The following is a 20,784-nucleotide window of genomic DNA, read 5'->3' as shown; positions in this document are numbered from 1 at the left end:
TTGCCACACTTTTCAGCACTTTGCCACTACTTTTCAGCACTTTGCCACTACCTTTCATTACTTTGCCACTACTTTTCAGCACTTTGCCACAACATTTCAGTACTTTGCTACACTGTTCATTACTTTGCCACGACATGGCCACAACTTTTCAGTACTTTGCCACACTTTTTAGTACTTTGTAACTGCTTTTCAGTACTTTGTCACTTCTTTTCAGCACTTTGCCACACTTTTCAGTACTTTGCCACTGCTTTTCAGTACTTTGTCACTTCTTTTCAGCACTTTGCCACACTTTTCAGTACTTTGCCACTGCTTTTCAGTACTTTGCCACAACTTTTCAGCACTTTGCCACAACTTTTCAGTACTTTGCCACAACTTTTCAGCACTTTGCAACGACTTTTCAGCACTTTGCCACTTCTTTTCAGCACTTTGCCACACTTTTCAGTACTTTGCCACTGCTTTTCAGTACTTTGCCACAACTTTTCAGCACTTTGCCACACTTTTCAGCACTTAGCCACGACTTTTCAGCACTTTGCCACAACTTTTCAGTACTTTGCCACTTCTTTTCAGCACTTTGCCACACTTTTCAGTACTTTGCCTCTGCTTTTCAGTACTTTGCCACAACTTTTCAGCACTTTGCCACAACTTGTCAGTACTTTGCCACACTTTTCAGCACTTTGCCACTACCTTTCAGTACTTTGCCACAACTTTTCAGCACTTTGCCACAACTTTTCACAACTTTGCTACACTTTTCACTACTTTACCACGACTTTGCCACAACTTTTCAGTACTTTGCCACAACTTTTCAGTACTTTGCCACACTTTTCAGCACTTTGACACTACCTTTCAGCACTTTGCCACAACTTTTCAGTACTTTGCCACACTTTTCTGTACTTTGTCACGACTTTGCCACAACTTTTCAGTACTTTGCCACACTTTTCAGCACTTTGCCACTACCTTTCAGTACTTTGCCACAACTTTTCAGCACTTTGCCACAACTTTTCACAACTTTGCCACACTTTTCACTACTTTACCACGACTTTGCCACAACTTTTCAGTACTTTGCCACACTTTTCAGCACTTTGACACAACTTTTCAGTACTTTGCCACACTTTTCAGTACTTTGCAACTGCTTTTCAGTACTTTGCCACTACTTTTCAGCGCTTTGCCACAACTTTTCAGTACTTTGCCATACTTTTCAGTAAGTTGCCACGACTTTGCCACAACTTTTAAGTACTTTGCCACTACTTTTCAGCTCTTTACCACAACTTTTCAGTACTTTGCAACACTTTTCAGCACTTTGCCACTACCTTTCAGTACTTTGCCACAACTTTTCAGCACTTTGCCACAACTTTTCACAACTTTGCTACACTTTTCACTACTTTACCACGACTTTGCCACAACTTTTCAGTACTTTGCCACAACTTTTCAGTACTTTGCCACACTTTTCAGCACTTTGACACTACCTTTCAGCACTTTGCCACAACTTTTCAGTACTTTGCCACACTTTTCTGTACTTTGTCACGACTTTGCCACAACTTTTCAGTACTTTGCCACACTTTTCAGCACTTTGCCACTACCTTTCAGTACTTTGCCACAACTTTTCAGCACTTTGCCACAACTTTTCACAACTTTGCCACACTTTTCACTACTTTACCACGACTTTGCCACAACTTTTCAGTACTTTGCCACACTTTTCAGCACTTTGACACAACTTTTCAGTACTTTGCCACACTTTTCAGTACTTTGCAACTGCTTTTCAGTACTTTGCCACTACTTTTCAGCGCTTTGCCACAACTTTTCAGTACTTTGCCATACTTTTCAGTAAGTTGCCACGACTTTGCCACAACTTTTAAGTACTTTGCCACTACTTTTCAGCTCTTTACCACAACTTTTCAGTACTTTGCCACACTTTTCAGCACTTTGCAACGACTTTTCAGCACTTTGCCACAACTTTTCAGTACTTTGCCACTTCTTTTCAGCACTTTGCCACACTTTTCAGTACTTTGCCACTGCTTTTCAGTATTTTGCCACAACTTTTCAGCACTTTGCCACACTTTTCAGCACTAAGCCACGACTTTTCAGAACTTTGCCACAACTTTTCAGTACTTTGCCACTTTTTTTCAGTACTTTGCCACAACTTTTCAGCACTTTGCCATAACTTTTCAGTACTTTGCCACACTTTTCAGCACTTTGCCACTACCTTTCAGTACTTTGCCACAACTTTTCAGCACTTTGCCACAACTTTTCACAACTTTGCTACACTTTTCACTACTTTACCACGACTTTGCCACAACTTTTCAGTACTTTGCCACACTTTTCAGCACTTTGACACTACCTTTCAGCACTTTGCCACAACTTTTCAGTACTTTTCCACACTTTTCTGTACTTTGTCACGACTTTGCCACAACTTTTCAGTACTTTGCCACACTTTTCAGCACTTTGCCACTACCTTTCAGTACTTTGCCACAACTTTTCAGCACTTTGCCACAACTTTTCACAACTTTGCCACACTTTTCACTACTTTACCACGACTTTGCCACAACTTTTCAGTACTTTGCCACACTTTTCAGCACTTTGACACAACTTTTCAGTACTTTGCCACACTTTTCAGTACTTTGCAACTGCTTTTCAGTACTTTGCCACTACTTTTCAGCGCTTTGCCACAACTTTTCAGTACTTTGCCATACTTTTCAGTAAGTTGCCACGACTTTGCCACAAATTTTAAGTACTTTGCCACTACTTTTCAGCTCTTTACCACAATTTTTCAGTACTTTGCAACACTTTTCAGCACTTTGCCACTCTATTTTCAGTACTTTTCCACACTTTTCTGTACTTTGTCACGACTTTGCCACAACTTTTCAGTACTTTGCCACACTTTTCAGCACTTTGCCACTACCTTTCAGTACTTTGCCACAACTTTTCAGCACTTTGCCACAACTTTTCACAACTTTGCCACACTTTTCACTACTTTACCACGACTTTGCCACAACTTTTCAGCACTTTGCCACAACTTTTCAGTACTTTGCCACACTTTTCAGCACTTTGCCACTACTTTTCAGCACTTTGCCACTACCTTTCATTACTTTGCCACTACTTTTCAGCACTTTGCCACAACATTTCAGTACTTTGCTACACTGTTCATTACTTTGCCACGACATGGCCACAACTTTTCAGTACTTTGCCACACTTTTTAGTACTTTGTAACTGCTTTTCAGTACTTTGTCACTTCTTTTCAGCACTTTGCCACACTTTTCAGTACTTTGCCACTGCTTTTCAGTACTTTGTCACTTCTTTTCAGCACTTTGCCACACTTTTCAGTACTTTGCCACTGCTTTTCAGTACTTTGCCACAACTTTTCAGCACTTTGCCACAACTTTTCAGTACTTTGCCACAACTTTTCAGCACTTTGCAACGACTTTTCAGCACTTTGCCACTTCTTTTCAGCACTTTGCCACACTTTTCAGTACTTTGCCACTGCTTTTCAGTACTTTGCCACAACTTTTCAGCACTTTGCCACACTTTTCAGCACTTAGCCACGACTTTTCAGCACTTTGCCACAACTTTTCAGTACTTTGCCACTTCTTTTCAGCACTTTGCCACACTTTTCAGTACTTTGCCTCTGCTTTTCAGTACTTTGCCACAACTTTTCAGCACTTTGCCACAACTTGTCAGTACTTTGCCACACTTTTCAGCACTTTGCCACTACCTTTCAGTACTTTGCCACAACTTTTCAGCACTTTGCCACAACTTTTCACAACTTTGCTACACTTTTCACTACTTTACCACGACTTTGCCACAACTTTTCAGTACTTTGCCACAACTTTTCAGTACTTTGCCACACTTTTCAGCACTTTGACACTACCTTTCAGCACTTTGCCACAACTTTTCAGTACTTTGCCACACTTTTCTGTACTTTGTCACGACTTTGCCACAACTTTTCAGTACTTTGCCACACTTTTCAGCACTTTGCCACTACCTTTCAGTACTTTGCCACAACTTTTCAGCACTTTGCCACAACTTTTCACAACTTTGCCACACTTTTCACTACTTTACCACGACTTTGCCACAACTTTTCAGTACTTTGCCACACTTTTCAGCACTTTGACACAACTTTTCAGTACTTTGCCACACTTTTCAGTACTTTGCAACTGCTTTTCAGTACTTTGCCACTACTTTTCAGCGCTTTGCCACAACTTTTCAGTACTTTGCCATACTTTTCAGTAAGTTGCCACGACTTTGCCACAACTTTTAAGTACTTTGCCACTACTTTTCAGCTCTTTACCACAACTTTTCAGTACTTTGCAACACTTTTCAGCACTTTGCCACTCTATTTTCAGTACTTTGCAACTACTTTTCATCACTTTGCCACAACTTTTCAGTACTTTGCCACACTTTTCAGCACTTTGCCACTACTTTTCAGCACTTTGCCACTACCTTTCATTACTTTGCCACTACTTTTCAGCACTTTGCCACAACATTTCAGTACTTTGCTACACTGTTCATTACTTTGCCACGACATGGCCACAACTTTTCAGTACTTTGCCACACTTTTTAGTACTTTGTATCTGTTTTTCAGTACTTTGTCACTTCTTTTCAGCACTTTGCCACACTTTTCAGTACTTTGCCACTGCTTTTCAGTACTTTGAAACAACTTTTCAGCACTTTGCCACAACTTTTCAGTACTTTGCCACACTTTTCAGAACTTTGCCACTACCTTTCAGTACTTTGCCACAACTTTTCAGCACTTTGCCACAACTTTTCACAACTTTGCCACACTTTTCAGTACTTTACCACGACTTTGCCACAACTTTTCAGTACTTTGCCACACTTTTCAGTACTTTGCAACTGCTTTTCAGTACTTTGCCACTACTTTTCAGCACTTTGCCACAACTTTTCAGTAATTTGCCACACTTTGCAGTACTTTGCCACAACTTTTCAGCACTTTGCCACAACTTTCCAGTACTTTGCCACACTTTTCAGCACTTTGCCACTACCTTTCAGTACTTTGCCACAACTTTTCAGCACTTTGCCACAACTTTTCACAACTTTGCCACACTTTTCACTACTTTACCACGACTTTGCCACAACTTTTCAGTACTTTGCCACACTTTTCAGTACTTTGCCACTGCTTTTCAGTACTTTGCCACAACTTTTCAGCACTTTGCCACAACTTTTCAGTACTTTGCCACACTTTTCAGCACTTTGCCACTACCTTTCACTACTTTGCCACAACTTTTCTGCACTTTGCCACAACTTTTCACAACTTTGCCACACTTTTCACTACTTTACCACGACTTTGCCACAACTTTTCAGTACTTTGCCACACTTTTCAGCACTTTGACACTAACTTTCAGCACTTTGCCACAACTTTTCAGTACTTTGCCACATTTTTCTGTACTTTGTCACGACTTTGCCACAACTTTTCAGTACTTTGCCACACTTTTCAGCACTTTGCCACTACCTTTCAGTACTTTGCCACAACTTTTCAGCACTTTGCCACACTTTTCACTACTTTACCACGACTTTGCCACAACTTTTCAGTACTTTGCCACAACTTTTCAGCACTTTGACACAACTTTTCAGTACTTTGCCAAACTTTTCAGTACTTTGCAACTGGATTTCAGTACTTTGCCACTACTTTTCAGCGCTTTGCCACAACTTTTCAGTACTTTGCCATACTTTTCAGTAAGTTGCCATGACTTTGCCACAACTTTTAAGTACTTTGCCACTACTTTTCAGCTCTTTACCACAACTTTTCAGCACTTTGCAACGACTTTTCAGCACTTTGCCACAACTTTTCAGTACTTTGCCACTTCTTTTCAGCACTTTGCCACACTTTTCAGTACTTTGCCACTGCTTTTCAGTATTTTGCCACAACTTTTCAGCACTTTGCCACACTTTTCAGCACTTAGCCACGACTTTTCAGAACTTTGCCACAACTTTTCAGTACTTTGCCACTTTTTTTCAGCACTTTGCCACACTTTTCAGTACTTTGCCACTGCTTTTCAGTACTTTGCCACAACTTTTCAGCACTTTGCCATAACTTTTCAGTACTTTGCCACACTTTTCAGCACTTTGCCACTACCTTTCAGTACTTTGCCACAACTTTTCAGCACTTTGCCACAACTTTTCACAACTTTGCTACACTTTTCACTACTTTACCACGACTTTGCCACAACTTTTCAGTACTTTGCCACACTTTTCAGCACTTTGACACTACCTTTCAGCACTTTGCCACAACTTTTCAGTACTTTTCCACACTTTTCTGTACTTTGTCACGACTTTGCCACAACTTTTCAGTACTTTGCCACACTTTTCAGCACTTTGCCACTACCTTTCAGTACTTTGCCACAACTTTTCAGCACTTTGCCACAACTTTTCACAACTTTGCCACACTTTTCACTACTTTACCACGACTTTGCCACAACTTTTCAGTACTTTGCCACACTTTTCAGCACTTTGACACAACTTTTCAGTACTTTGCCACACTTTTCAGTACTTTGCAACTGCTTTTCAGTACTTTGCCACTACTTTTCAGCGCTTTGCCACAACTTTTCAGTACTTTGCCATACTTTTCAGTAAATTGCCACGACTTTGCCACAAATTTTAAGTACTTTGCCACTACTTTTCAGCTCTTTACCACAATTTTTCAGTACTTTGCAACACTTTTCAGCACTTTGCCACTCTATTTTCAGTACTTTTCCACACTTTTCTGTACTTTGTCACGACTTTGCCACAACTTTTCAGTACTTTGCCACACTTTTCAGCACTTTGCCACTACCTTTCAGTACTTTGCCACAACTTTTCAGCACTTTGCCACAACTTTTCACAACTTTGCCACACTTTTCACTACTTTACCACGACTTTGCCACAACTTTTCAGCACTTTGCCACAACTTTTCAGTACTTTGCCACACTTTTCAGCACTTTGCCACTACTTTTCAGCACTTTGCCACTACCTTTCATTACTTTGCCACTACTTTTCAGCACTTTGCCACAACATTTCAGTACTTTGCTACACTGTTCATTACTTTGCCACGACATGGCCACAACTTTTCAGTACTTTGCCACACTTTTTAGTACTTTGTAACTGCTTTTCAGTACTTTGTCACTTCTTTTCAGCACTTTGCCACACTTTTCAGTACTTTGCCACTGCTTTTCAGTACTTTGTCACTTCTTTTCAGCACTTTGCCACACTTTTCAGTACTTTGCCACTGCTTTTCAGTACTTTGCCACAACTTTTCAGCACTTTGCCACAACTTTTCAGTACTTTGCCACAACTTTTCAGCACTTTGCAACGACTTTTCAGCACTTTGCCACTTCTTTTCAGCACTTTGCCACACTTTTCAGTACTTTGCCACTGCTTTTCAGTACTTTGCCACAACTTTTCAGCACTTTGCCACACTTTTCAGCACTTAGCCACGACTTTTCAGCACTTTGCCACAACTTTTCAGTACTTTGCCACTTCTTTTCAGCACTTTGCCACACTTTTCAGTACTTTGCCTCTGCTTTTCAGTACTTTGCCACAACTTTTCAGCACTTTGCCACAACTTGTCAGTACTTTGCCACACTTTTCAGCACTTTGCCACTACCTTTCAGTACTTTGCCACAACTTTTCAGCACTTTGCCACAACTTTTCACAACTTTGCTACACTTTTCACTACTTTACCACGACTTTGCCACAACTTTTCAGTACTTTGCCACAACTTTTCAGTACTTTGCCACACTTTTCAGCACTTTGACACTACCTTTCAGCACTTTGCCACAACTTTTCAGTACTTTGCCACACTTTTCTGTACTTTGTCACGACTTTGCCACAACTTTTCAGTACTTTGCCACACTTTTCAGCACTTTGCCACTACCTTTCAGTACTTTGCCACAACTTTTCAGCACTTTGCCACAACTTTTCACAACTTTGCCACACTTTTCACTACTTTACCACGACTTTGCCACAACTTTTCAGTACTTTGCCACACTTTTCAGCACTTTGACACAACTTTTCAGTACTTTGCCACACTTTTCAGTACTTTGCAACTGCTTTTCAGTACTTTGCCACTACTTTTCAGCGCTTTGCCACAACTTTTCAGTACTTTGCCATACTTTTCAGTAAGTTGCCACGACTTTGCCACAACTTTTAAGTACTTTGCCACTACTTTTCAGCTCTTTACCACAACTTTTCAGTACTTTGCAACACTTTTCAGCACTTTGCCACTCTATTTTCAGTACTTTGCAACTACTTTTCATCACTTTGCCACAACTTTTCAGTACTTTGCCACACTTTTCAGCACTTTGCCACTACTTTTCAGCACTTTGCCACTACCTTTCATTACTTTGCCACTACTTTTCAGCACTTTGCCACAACATTTCAGTACTTTGCTACACTGTTCATTACTTTGCCACGACATGGCCACAACTTTTCAGTACTTTGCCACACTTTTTAGTACTTTGTATCTGTTTTTCAGTACTTTGTCACTTCTTTTCAGCACTTTGCCACACTTTTCAGTACTTTGCCACTGCTTTTCAGTACTTTGAAACAACTTTTCAGCACTTTGCCACAACTTTTCAGTACTTTGCCACACTTTTCAGAACTTTGCCACTACCTTTCAGTACTTTGCCACAACTTTTCAGCACTTTGCCACAACTTTTCACAACTTTGCCACACTTTTCAGTACTTTACCACGACTTTGCCTCAACTTTTCAGTACTTTGCCACACTTTTCAGTACTTTGCAACTGCTTTTCAGTACTTTGCCACTACTTTTCAGCACTTTGCCACAACTTTTCAGTAATTTGCCACACTTTGCAGTACTTTGCCACAACTTTTCAGCACTTTGCCACAACTTTCCAGTACTTTGCCACACTTTTCAGCACTTTGCCACTACCTTTCAGTACTTTGCCACAACTTTTCAGCACTTTGCCACAACTTTTCACAACTTTGCCACACTTTTCACTACTTTGCCACGACTTTGCCACAACTTTTCAGTACTTTGCCACACTTTTCAGCACTTTGACACTACCTTTCAGCACTTTGCCACAACTTTTCAGTACTTTGCCACACTTTTCTGTACTTTGTCACAACTTTGCCACAACTTTTCAGTACTTTGCCACACTTGTCAGCACTTTGCCACTACCTTTCAGTACTTTGCCACTACTTTAAGGCGCTTTGCCACAACTTTTCAGTACTTTGCCATACTTTCCAGTAAGTTGCCACGACTTTGCCACAACTTTTAAGTACTTTGCCACTACTTTTCAGCTCTTTACCACAACTTTTCAGCACTTTGCAACGACTTTTCAGCACTTTGCCACAACTTTTCAGTACTTTGCCACTTCTTTTCAGCACTTTGCCACACTTTTCAGTACTTTGCCACACTTTTCAGCACTTTGCCACTACTTTTCAGCACTTTGCCACTACCTTTCATTACTTTGCCACTACTTTTCAGCACTTTGCCACACTTTTCAGTACTTTGCCACTGCTTTTCAGTACTTTGCCACATCTTTTCAGCACTTTGCCACAACTTTTCAGCACTTTGCAACGACTTTTCAGCACTTTGTCACAACTTTTCAGTACTTTGTCACTTCTTTTCAGCACTTTGCCACACTTTTCAGTACTTTGCCACTGCTTTTCAGTACTTTGCCACAACTTTTCAGCACTTTGCCACACTTTTCAGCACTTAGCCACGACTTTTCAGCACTTTGCCTCAACTTTTCAGTACTTTGCCACTTCTTTTCAGCACTTTGCCACACTTTTCAGTACTTTGCCACTGCTTTTCAGTACTTTGCCACAACTTTTCAGCACTTTGCCACAACTTGTCAGTACTTTGCCACACTTTTCAGCACTTTGCCACTACCTTTCAGTACTTTGCCACAACTTTTCAGCACTTTGCCACAACTTTTCACAACTTTGCTACACTTTTCACTACTTTACCACGACTTTGCCACAACTTTTCAGTACTTTGCCACACTTTTCAGCACTTTGACACTACCTTTCAGCACTTTGCCAAAACTTGTCAGTACTTTGCCACACTTTTCTGTACTTTGTCACGACTTTGCCACAACTTTTCAGTACTTTGCCACACTTTTCAGTACTTTGCAACTACCTTTCAGTACTTTGCCACAACTTTTCAGCACTTTGCCACAACTTTTCACAACTTTGCCACACTTTTCACTACTTTACCACGACTTTGCCACAACTTTTCAGTACTTTGCCACTACTTTTCAGCACTTTGACACAACTTTTCAGTACTTTGCCACACTTTTCAGTACTTTGCAACTGCTTTTCAGTACTTTGCCACTACTTTTCAGCGCTTTGCCACAACTTTTCAGTACTTTGCCATACTTTTCAGTAAGTTGCCACGACTTTGCCACAACTTTTAAGTACTTTGCCACTACTTTTCAGCTCTTTACCACAACTTTTCAGTACTTTGCAACACTTTTTAGCACTTTGCCACTCTATTTTCAGTACTTTGCAACTACTTTTCATCACTTTGCCACAACTTTTCAGTACTTTGCCACACTTTTCAGCACTTTGCCACTACTTTTCAGCACTTTGCCACAACATTTCAGTACTTTGCTACACTGTTCATTACTTTGCCACGACATGGCCACAACTTTTCAGTACTTTGCCACACTTTTTAGTACTTTGTAACTGCTTTTTAGTACTTTGTCACTTCTTTTCAGCACTTTGCCACACTTTTCAGTACTTTGCCACTGCATTTCAGTACTTTGCCACAACTTTTCAGCACTTTGCCACAACTTTTCAGTACTTTGCCACACTTTTCAGAACTTTGCAACTACCTTTCAGTACTTTGCCACAACTTTTCAGCACTTTGCCACAACTTTTCACAACTTTGCCACACTTTTCAGTACTTTACCACGACTTTGCCACAACTTTTCAGTACTTTGCCACACTTTTCAGTACTTTGCAACTGCTTTTCAGTACTTTGCCACTACTTTTCAGCACTTTGCCACAACTTTTCAGTAATTTGCCACACTTTTCAGTACTTTGCCACAACTTTTCAGCACTTTGCCACAACTTTTCAGCACTTTGCCACACTTTTCACTACTTTACCACGACTTTGCCACAACTTTTCAGTACTTTGCCACACTTTTCAGCACTTTGACACTACCTTTCAGCACTTTGCCACAACTTTTCAGTACTTTGCCACACTTTTCTGTACTTTGTCACGACTTTGCCACAACTTTTCAGTACTTTGCCACACTTTTCAGCACTTTGCCACTTCTTTTCAGCACTTTGCCACAACTTTTCAGTTGTTTGCCACACTTTTCAGAACTTTGCCACTACTTTTCAGCACTTTGCCACAACGTTTCAGTACTTTGCCACACTTTTCAGCACTTTGCCACGACTTTTCAGCACTTAGCCACGACTTTTCAGCACTTTGCCACAACTTTTCAGTACTCTGCCACTTCTTTTCAGCACTTTGCCACACTTTTCAGTACTTTGCCACTGCTTTTCAGTACTTTGCCACAACTTTTCAGCACTTTGCCACAACTTGTCAGTACTTTGCCACACTTTTCAGCACTTTGCCACTACCTTTCAGTACTTTGCCACAACTTGTCAGCACTTTGCCACAACTTTTCACAACTTTGCTACACTTTTCACTACTTTACCACGACTTTGCCACAACTTTTCAGTACTTTGCCACAACTTTTCAGTACTTTGCCACACTTTTCAGCACTTTGACACTACCTTTCAGCACTTTGCCACATCTTTTCAGTACTTTGCCACACTTTTCTGTACTTTGTCACGACTTTGCCACAACTTTTCAGTACTTTGCCACACTTTTCAGCACTTTGCCACTACCTTTCAGTACTTTGCCACAACTTTTCAGCACTTTGCCACAACTTTTCACAACTTTGCCACACTTTTCACTACTTTACCACGACTTTGCCACAACTTTTCAGTACTTTGCCACACTTTTCAGCACTTTGACACAACTTTTCAGTACTTTGCCACACTTTTCAGTACTTTGCAACTGCTTTTCAGTACTTTGCCACTACTTTTCAGCGCTTTGCCACAACTTTTCAGTACTTTGCCATACTTTTCAGTAAGTTGCCACGACTTTGCCACAACTTTTAAGTACTTTGCCACTACTTTTCAGCTCTTTACCACAACTTTTCAGTACTTTGCAACACTTTTCAGCACTTTGCCACTCTATTTTCAGTACTTTGCAACTGCTTTTCATCACTTTGCCACAACTTTTCAGTACTTTGCCACACTTTTCAGCACTTTGCCACTACTTTTCAGCACTTTGCCACTACCTTTCATTACTTTGCCACTACTTTTCAGCACTTTGCCACAACATTTCAGTACTTTGCTACACTGTTCATTACTTTGCCACGACATGGCCACAACTTTTCAGTACTTTGCCACACTTTTTAGTACTTTGTAACTGCTTTTCAGTACTTTGTCACTTCTTTTCAGCACTTTGCCACACTTTTCAGTACTTTGCCACTGCTTTTCAGTACTTTGCCACAACTTTTCAGCACTTTGCCACAACTTTTCAGTACTTTGCCACACTTTTCTGTACTTTGTCACGACTTTGCCACAACTTTTCAGTACTTTGCCACACTTTTCAGCACTTTGCCACTACCTTTCAGTACTTTGCCACAACTTTTCAGCACTTTGCCACACTTTTCACTACTTTACCACGACTTTGCCACAACTTTTCAGTACTTTGCCACAACTTTTCAGCACTTTGCCACACTTTTCAGCACTTAGCCACGACTTTTCAGCACTTTGCCACAACTTTTCAGTACTTTGCCACTTCTTTTCAGCACTTTGCCACACTTTTCAGTACTTTGCCACTGCTTTTCAGTACTTTGCCACAACTTTTCAGCACTTTGCCACAACTTGTCAGTACTTTGCCACACTTTTCAGCACTTTGCCACTACCTTTCAGTACTTTGCCACAACTTTTCAGCACTTTGCCACAACTTTTCACAACTTTGCTACACTTTTCACTACTTTACCACGACTTTGCCACAACTTTTCAGTACTTTGCCACACTTTTCAGCACTTTGACACTACCTTTCAGCACTTTGCCACAACTTGTCAGTACTTTGCCACACTTTTCTGTACTTTGTCACGACTTTGCCACAACTTTTCAGTACTTTGCCACACTTTTCAGTACTTTGCAACTACCTTTCAGTACTTTGCCACAACTTTTCAGCACTTTGCCACAACTTTTCACAACTTTGCCACACTTTTCACTACTTTACCACGACTTTGCCACAACTTTTCAGTACTTTGCCACTACTTTTCAGCACTTTGACACAACTTTTCAGTACTTTGCCACACTTTTCAGTACTTTGCAACTGCTTTTCAGTACTTTGCCACTACTTTTCAGCGCTTTGCCACAACTTTTCAGTACTTTGCCATACTTTTCAGTAAGTTGCCACGACTTTGCCACAACTTTTAAGTACTTTGCCACTACTTTTCAGCTCTTTACCACAACTTTTCAGTACTTTGCAACACTTTTCAGCACTTTGCCACTCTATTTTCAGTACTTTGCAACTACTTTTCATCACTTTGCCACAACTTTTCAGTACTTTGCCACACTTTTCAGCACTTTGCCACTACTTTTCAGCACTTTGCCACAACATTTCAGTACTTTGCTACACTGTTCATTACTTTGCCACGACATGGCCACAACTTTTCAGTACTTTGCCACACTTTTTAGTACTTTGTAACTGCTTTTCAGGACTTTGTCACTTCTTTTCAGCACTTTGCCACACTTTTCAGTACTTTGCCACTGCATTTCAGTACTTTGCCACAACTTTTCAGCACTTTGCCACAACTTTTCAGTACTTTGCCACACTTTTCAGAACTTTGCCACTACCTTTCAGTACTTTGCCACAACTTTTCAGCACTTTGCCACAACTTTTCACAACTTTGCCACACTTTTCAGTACTTTACCACGACTTTGCCACAACTTTTCAGTACTTTGCCACACTTTTCAGTACTTTGCAACTGCTTTTCAGTACTTTGCCACTACTTTTCAGCACTTTGCCACAACTTTTCAGTAATTTGCCACACTTTTCAGTACTTTGCCACAACTTTTCAGCACTTTGCCACAACTTTTCAGCACTTTGCCACACTTTTCAGCACTTTGCCACTACCTTTCAGTACTTTGCCACAACTTTTCAGCACTTTGCCACAACTTTTCACAACTTTGCCACACTTTTCACTACTTTACCACGACTTTGCCACAACTTTTCAGTACTTTGCCACACTTTTCAGCACTTTGACACTACCTTTCAGCACTTTGCCACAACTTTTCAGTACTTTGCCACACTTTTCTGTACTTTGTCACGACTTTGCCACAACTTTTCAGTACTTTGCCACACTTTTCAGCACTTTGCCACTTCTTTTCAGCACTTTGCCACAACTTTTCAGTTGTTTGCCACACTTTTCAGAACTTTGCCACTACTTTTCAGCACTTTGCCACAACGTTTCAGTACTTTGCCACACTTTTCAGCACTTTGCCACGACTTTTCAGCACTTTGTCACAACTTTTCAGTACTTTGCCACTTCTTTTCAGCACTTTGCCACAACTTTTCAGCACTTTGCAACGACTTTTCAGCACTTTGCCACAACTTTTCAGTACTTTGCCACTTCTTTTCAGCACTTTGCCACACTTTTCAGTGCTTTGCCACTGCTTTTCAGTACTTTGCCACAACTTTTCAGCACTTTGCCACACTTTTCAGCACTTAGCCACGACTTTTCAGCACTTTGCCACAACTTTTCAGTACTTTGCCACACTTTTCAGTACATTGCAACTGCTTTTCAGTACTTTGCCACTACTTTTCAGCACTTTGCCACAACTTTTCAGTAATTTGCCACACTTTTCAGTACTTTGCCACAAATTTTCAGCACTTTGCCACAACTTTTCAGCACTTTGCCACACTTTTCACTACTTTACCACGACTTTGCCACAACTTTTCAGTACTTTGCCACACTTTTCAGCACTTTGACACTACCTTTCAGCACTTTGCCACAACTTTTCAGTACTTTGCCACACTTTTCTGTACTTTGTCACGACTTTGCCACAACTTTTCAGTACTTTGCCACACTTTTCAGCACTTTGCCACTTCTTTTCAGCACTTTGCCACAACTTTTCAGTTGTTTGCCACACTTTTCAGAACTTTGCCACTACTTTTCAGCACTTTGCCACAACGTTTCAGTACTTTGCCACACTTTTCAGCACTTTGCCACGACTTTTCAGCACTTTGTCACAACTTTTCAGTACTTTGCCACTTCTTTTCAGCACTTTGCCACAACTTTTCAGCACTTTGCAACGACTTTTCAGCACTTTGCCACAACTTTTCAGTACTTTGCCACTTCTTTTCAGCACTTTGCCACACTTTTCAGTGCTTTGCCACTGCTTTTCAGTACTTTGCCACAACTTTTCAGCACTTTGCCACTCTTTTCAGCACTTAGCCACGACTTTTCAGCACTTTGCCACAACTTTTCAGTACTCTGCCACTTCTTTTCAGCACTTTGCCACACTTTTCAGTACTTTGCCACTGCTTTTCAGTACTTTGCCACAACTTTTCAGCACTTTGCCACAACTTGTCAGTACTTTGCCACACTTTTCAGCACTTTGCCACTACCTTTCAGTACTTTGCCACAACTTTTCAGCACTTTGCCACAACTTTTCACAACTTTGCTACACTTTTCACTACTTTACCACGACTTTGCCACAACTTTTCAGTACTTTGCCACAACTTTTCAGTACTTTGCCACACTTTTCAGCACTTTGACACTACCTTTCAGCACTTTGCCACATCTTTTCAGTACTTTGCCACACTTTTCTGTACTTTGTCACGACTTTGCCACAACTTTTCAGTACTTTGCCACACTTTTCAGCACTTTGCCACTACCTTTCAGTACTTTGCCACAACTTTTCAGCACTTTGCCACAACTTTTCACAACTTTGCCACACTTTTCACTACTTTACCACGACTTTGCCACAACTTTTCAGTACTTTGCCACACTTTTCAGCACTTTGACACAACTTTTCAGTACTTTGCCACACTTTTCAGTACTTTGCAACTGCTTTTCAGTACTTTGCCACTACTTTTCAGCGCTTTGCCACAACTTTTCAGTACTTTGCCATACTTTTCAGTAAGTTGCCACGACTTTGCCACAACTTTTAAGTACTTTGCCACTACTTTTCAGCTCTTTACCACAACTTTTCAGTACTTTGCAACACTTTTCAGCACTTTGCCACTCTATTTTCAGTACTTTGCAACTGCTTTTCATCACTTTGCCACAACTTTTCAGTACTTTGCCACACTTTTCAGCACTTTGCCACTACTTTTCAGCACTTTGCCACTACCTTTCATTACTTTGCCACTACTTTTCAGCACTTTGCCACAACATTTCAGTACTTTGCTACACTGTTCATTACTTTGCCACGACATGGCCACAACTTTTCAGTACTTTGCCACACTTTTTAGTACTTTGTAACTGCTTTTCAGTACTTTGTCACTTCTTTTCAGCACTTTGCCACACTTTTCAGTACTTTGCCACTGCTTTTCAGTACTTTGCCACAACTTTTCAGCACTTTGCCACAACTTTTCAGTACTTTGCCACACTTTTCTGTACTTTGTCACGACTTTGCCACAACTTTTCAGTACTTTGCCACACTTTTCAGCACTTTGCCACTACCTTTCAGTACTTTGCCACAACTTTTCAGCACTTTGCCACACTTTTCACTACTTTACCACGACTTTGCCACAACTTTTCAGTACTTTGCCACAACTTTTCAGCACTTTGCCACACTTTTCAGCACTTAGCCACGACTTTTCAGCACTTTGCCACAACTTTTCAGTACTTTGCCACTTCTTTTCAGCACTTTGCCACACTTTTCAGTACTTTGCCACTGCTTTTCAGTACTTTGCCACAACTTTTCAGCACTTTGCCACAACTTGTCAGTACTTTGCCACACTTTTCAGCACTTTGCCACTACCTTTCAGTACTTTGCCACAACTTTTCAGCACTTTGCCACAACTTTTCAGTACTTTGCCACACTTTTCAGTGCTTTGCCACTGCTTTTCAGTGCTTTGCCACAACTTTTCAGTACTTTGCCACACTTTTCAGAACTTTGCCACTACCTTTCAGTACTTTGCCACAACTTTTCAGCACTTTGCCACAACTTTTCACAACTTTGCCACACTTTTCAGTACTTTACCACGACTTTGCCACAACTTTTCAGTACTTTGCCACACTTTTCAGTACTTTGCAACTGCTTTTCAGTACTTTGCCACTACTTTTCAGCACTTTGCCACAACTTTTCAGTAATTTGCCACACTTTGCAGTACTTTGCCACAACTTTTCAGCACTTTGCCACAACTTTCCAGTACTTTGCCACACTTTTCAGCACTTTGCCACTACCTTTCAGTACTTTGCCACAACTTTTCAGCACTTTGCCACAACTTTTCACAACTTTGCCACACTTTTCACTACTTTACCACGACTTTGCCACAACTTTTCAGTACTTTGCCACACTTTTCAGCACTTTGACACTACCTTTCAGCACTTTGCCACAACTTTTCAGTACTTTGCCACACTTTTCTGTACTTTGTCACAACTTTGCCACAACTTTTCAGTACTTTGCCACACTTTTCAGCACTTTGCCACTACCTTTCAGTACTTTGCCACTACTTTAAGGCGCTTTGCCACAACTTTTCAGTACTTTGCCATACTTTCCAGTAAGTTGCCACGACTTTGCCACAACTTTTAAGTACTTTGCCACTACTTTTCAGCTCTTTACCACAACTTTTCAGCACTTTGCAACGACTTTTCAGCACTTTGCCACAACTTTTCAGTACTTTGCCACTTCTTTTCAGCACTTTGCCACACTTTTCAGTACTTTGCCACACTTTTCAGCACTTTGCCACTACTTTTCAGCACTTTGCCACTACCTTTCATTACTTTGCCACTACTTTTCAGCACTTTGCCACACTTTTCAGTACTTTGCCACTGCTTTTCAGTACTTTGCCACATCTTTTCAGCACTTTGCCACAACTTTTCAGCACTTTGCAACGACTTTTCAGCACTTTGTCACAACTTTTCAGTACTTTGTCACTTCTTTTCAGCACTTTGCCACACTTTTCAGTACTTTGCCACTGCTTTTCAGTACTTTGCCACAACTTTTCAGCACTTTGCCACACTTTTCAGCACTTAGCCACGACTTTTCAGCACTTTGCCTCAACTTTTCAGTACTTTGCCACTTCTTTTCAGCACTTTGCCACACTTTTCAGTACTTTGCCACTGCTTTTCAGTACTTTGCCACAACTTTTCAGCACTTTGCCACAACTTGTCAGTACTTTGCCACACTTTTCAGCACTTTGCCACTACCTTTCAGTACTTTGCCACAACTTTTCAGCACTTTGCCACAACTTTTCACAACTTTGCTACACTTTTCACTACTTTACCACGACTTTGCCACAACTTTTCAGTACTTTGCCACACTTTTCAGCACTTTGACACTACCTTTCAGCACTTTGCCAAAACTTGTCAGTACTTTGCCACACTTTTCTGTACTTTGTCACGACTTTGCCACAACTTTTCAGTACTTTGCCACACTTTTCAGTACTTTGCAACTACCTTTCAGTACTTTGCCACAACTTTTCAGCACTTTGCCACAACTTTTCACAACTTTGCCACACTTTTCACTACTTTACCACGACTTTGCCACAACTTTTCAGTACTTTGCCACTACTTTTCAGCACTTTGACACAACTTTTCAGTACTTTGCCACACTTTTCAGTACTTTGCAACTGCTTTTCAGTACTTTGCCACTACTTTTCAGCGCTTTGCCACAACTTTTCAGTACTTTGCCATACTTTTCAGTAAGTTGCCACGACTTTGCCACAACTTTTAAGTACTTTGCCACTACTTTTCAGCTCTTTACCACAACTTTTCAGTACTTTGCAACACTTTTTAGCACTTTGCCACTCTATTTTCAGTACTTTGCAACTACTTTTCATCACTTTGCCACAACTTTTCAGTACTTTGCCACACTTTTCAGCACTTTGCCACTACTTTTCAGCACTTTGCCACAACATTTCAGTACTTTGCTACACTGTTCATTACTTTGCCACGACATGGCCACAACTTTTCAGTACTTTGCCACACTTTTTAGTACTTTGTAACTGCTTTTTAGTACTTTGTCACTTCTTTTCAGCACTTTGCCACACTTTTCAGTACTTTGCCACTGCATTTCAGTACTTTGCCACAACTTTTCAGCACTTTGCCACAACTTTTCAGTACTTTGCCACACTTTTCAGAACTTTGCAACTACCTTTCAGTACTTTGCCACAACTTTTCAGCACTTTGCCACAACTTTTCACAACTTTGCCACACTTTTCAGTACTTTACCACGACTTTGCCACAACTTTTCAGTACTTTGCCACACTTTTCAGTACTTTGCAACTGCTTTTCAGTACTTTGCCACTACTTTTCAGCACTTTGCCACAACTTTTCAGTAATTTGCCACACTTTTCAGTACTTTGCCACAACTTTTCAGCACTTTGCCACAACTTTTCAGCACTTTGCCACACTTTTCACTACTTTACCACGACTTTGCCACAACTTTTCAGTACTTTGCCACACTTTTCAGCACTTTGACACTACCTTTCAGCACTTTGCCACAACTTTTCAGTACTTTGCCACACTTTTCTGTACTTTGTCACGACTTTGCCACAACTTTTCAGTACTTTGCCACACTTTTCAGCACTTTGCCACTTCTTTTCAGCACTTTGCCACAACTTTTCAGTTGTTTGCCACACTTTTCAGAACTTTGCCACTACTTTTCAGCACTTTGCCACAACGTTTCAGTACTTTGCCACACTTTTCAGCACTTTGCCACACTTTTCAGTACTTTGCCACTGCTTTTCAGTACTTTGCCACAACTTTTCAGCACTTTGCCACAACTTGTCAGTACTTTGCCACACTTTTCAGCACTTTGCCACTACCTTTCAGTACTTTGCCACAACTTTTCAGCACTTTGCCACAACTTTTCACAACTTTGCTACACTTTTCACTACTTTACCACGACTTTGCCACAACTTTTCAGTACTTTGCCACAACTTTTCAGTACTTTGCCACACTTTTCAGCACTTTGACACTACCTTTCAGCACTTTGCCACATCTTTTCAGTACTTTGCCACACTTTTCTGTACTTTGTCACGACTTTGCCACAACTTTTCAGTACTTTGCCACACTTTTCAGCACTTTGCCACTACCTTTCAGTACTTTGCCACAACTTTTCAGCACTTTGCCACAACTTTTCACAACTTTGCCACACTTTTCACTACTTTACCACGACTTTGCCGCAACTTTTCAGTACTTTGCCACACTTTTCAGCACTTTGACACAACTTTTCAGTACTTTGCCACACTTTTCAGTACTTTGCAACTGCTTTTCAGTACTTTGCCACTACTTTTCAGCGCTTTGCCACAACTTTTCAGTACTTTGCCATACTTTTCAGTAAGTTGCCACGACTTTGCCACAACTTTTAAGTACTTTGCCACTACTTTTCAGCTCTTTACCACAACTTTTCAGTACTTTGCAACACTTTTCAGCACTTTGCCACTCTATTTTCAGTACTTTGCAACTGCTTTTCATCACTTTGCCACAACTTTTCAGTACTTTGCCACACTTTTCAGCACTTTGCCACTACTTTTCAGCACTTTGCCACTACCTTTCATTACTTTGCCACTACTTTTCAGCACTTTGCCACAACATTTCAGTACTTTG

This window comes from Saccoglossus kowalevskii, unplaced genomic scaffold (assembly GCF_978046115.1).
Source record: "Saccoglossus kowalevskii unplaced genomic scaffold, keSacKowa6.1 SCAFFOLD_24, whole genome shotgun sequence".
NCBI lineage: Eukaryota > Metazoa > Hemichordata > Enteropneusta > Harrimaniidae > Saccoglossus > Saccoglossus kowalevskii.
Note: the sequence above shows the minus strand (reverse complement) of the source record.